This window comes from Arvicola amphibius, chromosome 10 (assembly GCF_903992535.2).
Source record: "Arvicola amphibius chromosome 10, mArvAmp1.2, whole genome shotgun sequence".
Lineage (NCBI taxonomy): Eukaryota > Metazoa > Chordata > Mammalia > Rodentia > Cricetidae > Arvicola > Arvicola amphibius.
This window is the reverse complement of record NC_052056.1, coordinates 43,875,323-43,881,453: the sequence shown is the minus strand read 5'-3', so window position 1 is coordinate 43,881,453 and position 6,131 is coordinate 43,875,323.

The window sequence follows — 6,131 nt, the reverse complement described above, 5'->3', positions numbered from 1 at the left end:
TGAGCCATACCACCTGCCACCATGATACCCTGTCCACCTATATTGACCAAACAACCATGGACTAAAGTCTCTGGATCCATAAACCAAAATAAACATTTTCTCCCTTTAAGTTGTTCTTTCTGGTATTTTGGTCATGGTGGCATAAAGTGACATATCAAACCCTCATGCTGTACACCTGAAATGTGTAACATTTTATTCGCCCATCGCACTCCATTAAAATTGGAAAAGAGACAGGTACAGGGTGAGGTGGGGGCAAGAGGGACTGCGGTATTATCAAGAGCAGTCTCAAGACTCTGAGAACTCTGGCTGCTTTGATGATAATCTTTTCTACTTTCCAATTACTTGTGAATTGTCCCCTCACCTGTTGAACCTTCTAAAGTAGGCTGATGAAAATTTGGGTTTCAAGCGAGTTCTATGATGAGCTCAATTAGCTATTGAAAGGCGAATGGATGTGAGGGTTACCTGTGGGTGAACTGGGAGAGATTGAGCGGGGGGCGGGGGCGATTTAAGGAAAGAAGCAATGCATGGGATACTCATTATATGATTCTTAGTGTGTGAAACTCAGGAGGACATGTAAGTTGAGGTTCCGTGTCAGTGGAAGCTGGCTTTACACTTGGAGCCTAGAAAGATATGGTCCCTCACAACCCAGGATATAAATTGGCTAACTTGTCTGAGAATGAAAGAGATTGAATTTGTACAATTCACTTTTTCACAAGATGTCCATTGAAACTGAATGCAGTCTTAGGTGGATACCATACATAATATAGCTAGCTCACCTTCTTCACTCTAGAAAACATATTTCTATATAACAAGGCTAAACTATGACATTAGTATTCTAACACAGTAATAATATCTCAAGTATATTGAGTTTAATCTCTTGAATCTTAATACTGTTTTGTTCATGGCATCCTGCTGCTGAACTGAATTTAGCTTGTGTTCAAGACAGCACTCTGGTCTAGTCAATGGGGCTTGAGAAATCCATAAAGCCTATATTCTACAGTATCTAAACCAATCTCTGTGATACCAAAATCTTTAAGAATATAGACAAACAAACAAGGTGGAGACGTTTGGATTTTAAAATGAATTTTTATTTAAATTGTCTTTAGGTCAAATATCATAGTGAGGAATATTTCTAAAAGTGAACACAAAGAGAAGGGAAACCGAACATATTGAGGAGGTGGATAAAGAATGAAACAGCATGTTTCAACTCAGAGGCTGAGGAGTGCTAAGAAACATTTTTAATCCCTGTCTGCTTTCTACCCATATTCTTTCCTACTGCAGCTAGCTATTTAAACTTTCCATTCTAGTGCATTACCCCCTTTTCTTTCCCATTCTCCTTTCCCTTTTCTTTTCTCTCTCGTCCCCCACCCCCACCCCACTCCAACCTGGGCTCTGTCTTTCTTCTCTTTCATTATTTTGTTTTGTGATAGAGGATTTAAATATTTGTCAGTATATCTAAAAGTGTACTAAATAAAAGGAATGGGTAAATATGGCTTAGACTATATGGAAAACACATCAAATAATTTCTACTGCTCATCACAGTTTAATTCTTTTCCACAATAATTATATAGTACCTAGGTTCAGGGGACTGTACTAAGAACAAGGGACAGAAAGAGGAAGACAACATTTTGTATTAAAAAGTTGTATTCCGGCACATTTAATTCTGAGGCTTATTGACTGCTTTATTTTGCTAGAGAGAACTGTCATATTTTTATTTTTATGCCTTTCACCTAATGTTTTCTGAAGTTTCTGGAGCAGCATCAGAGGACTAAATAATGAAAGTCTAGCTATGATGAAAGCCACTGTTCTCTTGCTTGGAACAGGAAGTCTTCCTCAGCAGAACTCTATATGCCTAGCACGACCTTGGCATTTCAAATTATAGCATGGTGCCATAATTAAACTCTATCCTCTTGCAATCAGAACAGAAAGATAAGATTAAGTTAGGCCAAGACTTCCCTTCTTGTCCTTATTGTAACTATCCTCCTCCTCAACATTTCACAGGAAGGGACCAAATATGGAAGCTCAGGGTAGATTTTCTGAGTTTGCCACCTCTACTGTGCTAGGGTGAGGTGGCTGTGGTACAAGTGGTTCTCAGGACCAGAGATGTGGTCATGGTGTTGAGAGAGGTCATTAGGACTTTCTACCTCAAAACATTGTGTCCTTGGACTCTTTCTTCTCTACCCCCCTCTCTCTTTAAGCAACTATTGGCTATCTTTTGTAAGAGAGCCACCATACCATAATAGTGTTTTTTTCTTCTGGGAACAAATCTCTCAAGGGATTCTAGAACATCTGAAAGTGTACTGTGGACAAAATTATGTAAGCTATAATATTTGATAGTTTCCACATACAAGCTTTAAGTTCATTTTAACTCAGTGTCAAATATAAACTTTGTTTAAAGAGTCAAAGACCGACAGAAAATACTGGCAATTCCATCCTTTCCCATTTCCTGCTCTGCAGAGATAAATTCTTTCAACACTTTTGAGCTTTTGTAATTTACCTTTGTATCTCTTTCCTTATTATGTTTATTTATTATTATTTAATTACGTGTGTGTTTGGTGTGTACACGTGTGTGTGTGTGTGTGTGTGTGTGTGTGTGTGTGTGTGTGTGTTGCATGATATGTGTGGAGGTCTGAGGACAGTTTGTTGGATGGAACTCAGATCTTTAGGCCTCAAAGCAGGCACCACTGCCCGATGAACCATCTTGTTGGTCCCAGCTAGCTGTATGTGTCTAACACGACCCAAAGCCACTACAGTTCCATCCCTCCACATTTATTGCAGTTTTCATTAGCTATTGATCTAGTACTTTGGAAGTCAAGTCTGCGACTCTCTCTCTTTCTCTCTCTTCAATTTAAATTTTTATTCTTTTTGAGAATTCCATATATGAATAATATATTTATTTTCTCTCCACCCTTCCTTTTAACTCCTACTGTGCCTCTTCAGTCCCTCCTAAATCCCTGGTCTCTTCTTTAACCATCACTGCTACATTGAAGGGATTAAAGTAACTTCATCTTGTCCCCACTCCATTTTGTGTCTGCTTAGATACTTCTCTGTCCTCAATGCCTCCAACAACAGCACACTTGGGATTTCCATGATCCTGACCATGGTCAAGGTGTATTAACCATAATAACTAATGTTCATATAAACTTAAAATAAGGCATATTAACCAGAATAATTACTGTTTGTACAAACTTAAAATGACTGAAGGCATAATTAAAATTAATTGTCATATTGTGTCTGAAATACCTACTCTGTTCTGTCAAAACAAATGCTGTAAGTTACTTCGACCTCTGTTTAACATTGATGCAATTGTGTAGTTTTTATGGAGTGTGCCTTTTAAAAAGTTGCCCCCCCCAAGAGACTTTGAGGTATGAGCCAAAAATCAAAGGACTATACTCTTAACTGGTTCAATCAGTTTGTTGAATGTGTCTTTCTTTAGTGGATTTATTGTGGAATATTATGCTTACATGTCTTAGTTAGGGTTACTATTGTTGTGATCTAACACAACCAAAAACAATTTGGTGAGGGAAGGGTTTATTTGGCTTATATTTCTACTCCACAGTTCATCACTGAAGGAAATCAGGGCAGGAACATGGAAGCAGGAGCTGATAGGGGAGTATTGTTTAATGGCTTGCTCAGCCAGCTTTCTTATAGCATCCAGACCCACCAGCATAGGGGTGGCAATACTCTCAATGGGCTGGACATTTCCCTATCAAGAATTAAGAAAATGCCCTACAGACTTGCCTACAGTCCAATCTTATGGAGGCAATTTCTCAAGTGAGGTACCCTCTTCTCTAATGACTCTAGTTTGTGTCAAATTGGCATAAAAACTAGCCAGCACAATATGCATGTATACAAAGACATGTACAATCTACTGAGTCTATTTAGCATTCTTCATATGTAGATGTGTTTGTGTTGAGGACTGACCACTTGAGATCGGATAACCTATCATGGGGCTCTTCACTAGAGAAAAATGATTCTTTTCTCTCAGTGTCCAGCGATTGTCTGCAGCTCTTCTTCTAGGGGTGGGGCCTCGTGGAATGCCCATTCCCCAAGTCCACATCTCTACTCTATTTCACTTCAGTCTTCCTAGTTTTGGTTTAGGTCAAGATGTAAATCCTTAACGGTGGAGCCTGAGGAAAGGTCTGCTGGGATATGTATTAAGCATAAGTCTCTCAGCCTACATCAGAGCTTTGGTCATTGCCATTTCAAACAGATGCCTACTAGTATCTAAGTGCAGTCCTCTGCACTTTGTCTGCCTGAATTTCTCTTCCCTTGTGTCCCTGTGGATCACCTGGTTCTGGAGTTGAACTGTAAGTGACAAAGAGTGAGTTCCCATGGACGAACTCCTGACTAGGACTGGAACAGGAGACAGAAGACAAATTGCCTCCTTTGTTTTGACTGATAAATCCAAAGGTCTAACTACGTAGTATTTTAGAATCCCAAGTGAAAAGAAGTTACAGATGTTCATGGGGACAAACAACATAGTATTGAACTGACTTTTCTTCCCTTCCATTTCATGCATTTTTTTCTCTCACATTCTCATAGTAACTACTCCTTTGAAGGCTGTGATTTTGGGCAAATACCATCTACTACAGATGTTTGTGGAGAAATGATTGTCTCAGTTTCATTTGCATTTCTGTTGCTGTGATAAAATACCCAAACAAAAAGCTACCTGGGGATAAACAGTTTATTTTAGTTTTCAGTTCCAGGTTGCAGTCCATCCAAACAGGTGTGTGTGTGTGTGTGTGTGTGTGTGTGTGTGTGTGTGTGTAAGAGAGAGATTGTTTCCTGTGCTTTTTCTTTTCTTCTTTTTTTTCTTGTTTGTTTTCTAAAGAGAAAGAGAAAAAGGCGTAATGGAGTTGGTGGGGAGGTGGGGAGGATCTGGAAGAAGCTGCGGTAGGGAAAACCACTATCATAATATATGAAAAAATTATTTTCAATAATGTATTATTGAATATTGTAATATATTGTATTGTTGTAATAATAATGTACATGCATGTATAGTATCAAACAAACATAAAACCAGGAATGGCCAGGTAGCAGGAACTTGAAGCCCCTCATCACATCACATCCACAGTTAGGAGCAGAGAGTTATGAATGCACTCAGGATTACTCTTCAGGTAGCTTCACTACCCTTATCCAATCCAGGTCCCCAAAGAGGGAATGCTGCTCTCTACTTTCAGGTCCTGAGTCTTCCCAGTTCCATCTAGGCCATCAACACTCCCCCATAATCACACCCACAGGCCAAGCTGATCAAGATGGCCCCTTACTTCACTTTCCGGATCACTCTAGGCTGAACAACTGAAACCAAACATCATGCACACAAGGTGGAAGACGTGGTTCTTTCGGTTTCTTTCAGACACTGACTTAAAGACATGGCAGCTGGAGCTGAAAAAAGAGGCCAGAGAACTACAGAGTCAAGGAACCCACCAGAAATGGGGAAAGGAAGATCTGGAATGGCAAACCCGCCCTATTAACCAATGCTAAAACTGTCCTCTTTTGAATTCTTAGCTATGTGACATCAGTGCTTTCAAACTGTAGCTACCCAGGAATTTCGGATTGCAGTGCACGAGTCCAGAACCACCTAGAGATCTTCCTTGGCTTTCTGCCTCCCTGGTGCAGACGAGAAAGGATTTTCTCTCAAATCCTAGCCTTTGCCCACAACTATTTCTGCTGCTTGCAATGGCCTTCTGGTTCCTTCCTTCACTTGCTCTTCTTATGCATTTTAAGCTCATTCTTCACTCAAGACTCAACTCAAGGTCTGCATTTGGTTTGGATAGGCTGCTTCTCCTTGCTAGTTTAATACTTTCCTGGAGCGCTTAAAACAGTATCACCGTCTGTTCTTTGTCTTTCCATCTTCCTAATAGATGTTAATACTCCCGAAGACAGGAATTCTTTTCAGTCCTTGACATTTGATTTTATGTTCACTAAACAACTGGGTGAAATTATTATGGGGATCTTGGTAGAATGATAATATGAGCAAGTCACAGATTAGATGCAAAGTCAAGATCACTTGACCTACTCCTCTTACTTCAAAGAAAACAAAAGGGACTGCATATAAAAATTAAGGAAGCTTTACTGTGTAAAAATAACTAAGACACTGTTTAAAATGAACATTGTGGAATTATGTT